Source organism: Nanorana parkeri, unplaced genomic scaffold (genome assembly GCF_000935625.1).
Source record: "Nanorana parkeri isolate BGI_ZX_2015 unplaced genomic scaffold, ASM93562v1 scaffold1946, whole genome shotgun sequence".
Classification (NCBI taxonomy): Eukaryota; Metazoa; Chordata; class Amphibia; order Anura; family Dicroglossidae; genus Nanorana; species Nanorana parkeri.
In genome coordinates, this window is record NW_017308214.1 from 103,614 (window position 1) to 104,992 (window position 1,379).

Genomic DNA, 1,379 nt, shown 5'->3' on the forward strand with positions numbered 1-1,379 from the left:
CCCCTCTCCTCTCTTTTCCCTTTCTCTCCTCTTTCTTCTTCTTTCTCTCTCCTTCTCTTCCCTTTCTCTCCTCTCACTCCTCTCTCTCACCTCTTCTCTCTCATCTCTCTTCCCCCCCCCTCTCCTCCCGCTCTCCTCTATCTCTCTCTCCCTCCTCTTCTCTCTTATCTCTCTCCCCCTATTTCCTCCTCTCTCCCCTCTCCCTTTCTTCTCTTTCCTCTCTCTCTCTTTTCCCTTCCCCCCTCTCCTCTCTCTCTCTCTCCACTGCCCCTCTCACTTCCCATTTCCTCTCTTTTATCCCCTCTCTCCCCCTCCCTCTCTTTTCCCTTTCTCTCTCTCTACTTACTCTCTCTGCTCTACTCTCTTCTCCTTTCCTTCCCCTCCTCTCTCTCCCTCCTCTTCTCTCTCCTCTTTTCTCTCCTCACCTCTTTCTCCTCTCTCTCCTCTTTCTCTCTCTCTTCCCTCTCTCCCCCCTCTCTCTCTCCCCCCCATTCTCTTCTCTCTCTTCTCCTATTTCTGTGGAATATACATTGAGATTTATTATTTGACGTTCCAGTATAAATGTCACAACCTGCACTTTTTTTTAATGCTGCATTGCTGATAGTATAGCTGGTCAGAGAGGGATCATTTTGACATAGGTGGCCAGAGAGGGATCACTTTGACACAGGTGGCCATAGAGGGATGACTTTGACACAGGTGGCCAGAGAGGAATCACTTTGACACAGGTGGCCAGAGAGGAATCACTTTGACACAGGTGGCCAGAGAGGGATCATTTTGACATAGGTGGCCAGAGAGGGATCATTTTGACATAGGTGGCCAGAGAAGGATCACTGTGACACTGGTGGCCATAGAGGGGTTAATTTGATGCAGCTGGCCAAAGAGGAATCACTTTGACACAGGTTGCCAGAGAGGGATCACTTTGACACAGGTGGCCAGAGAGGAATCACTTTGACACTGGTGGCCAGAGACGGATCATTTTGACACAGGTGGCCAAAGAGGGATCACTTTGACACTGGTGGCCAGAGAGGGATCACTTTGACACAAGTTGCCATAGATGGATCACTTTGGTGCAGCTGGCCAAAGAGGCATGATGGGTGGCCATCATGAACTAGTATTGCAATGTATGTAAATGAAGAATCCCAGTTCTTATGGAAAGTTTTCTGGACACATGTTGGGGTGTATAGCGGTGTGTATAGTGGTGTGTATAGTGGTGTGTATAGCGGGGTGTATAGCGGGGTGTATAGCGGTGTGCAGAGGGTTCATTCAGAATTCCTTCCCAGCTGCGTGGGATCTGTTTTTCCTCACTCTGCTAATGAGTTGATGGGCCCGCAGTCTATATAATTGTATTTGTATTCTCTCTCTCTCTCTCCCCCACAGTG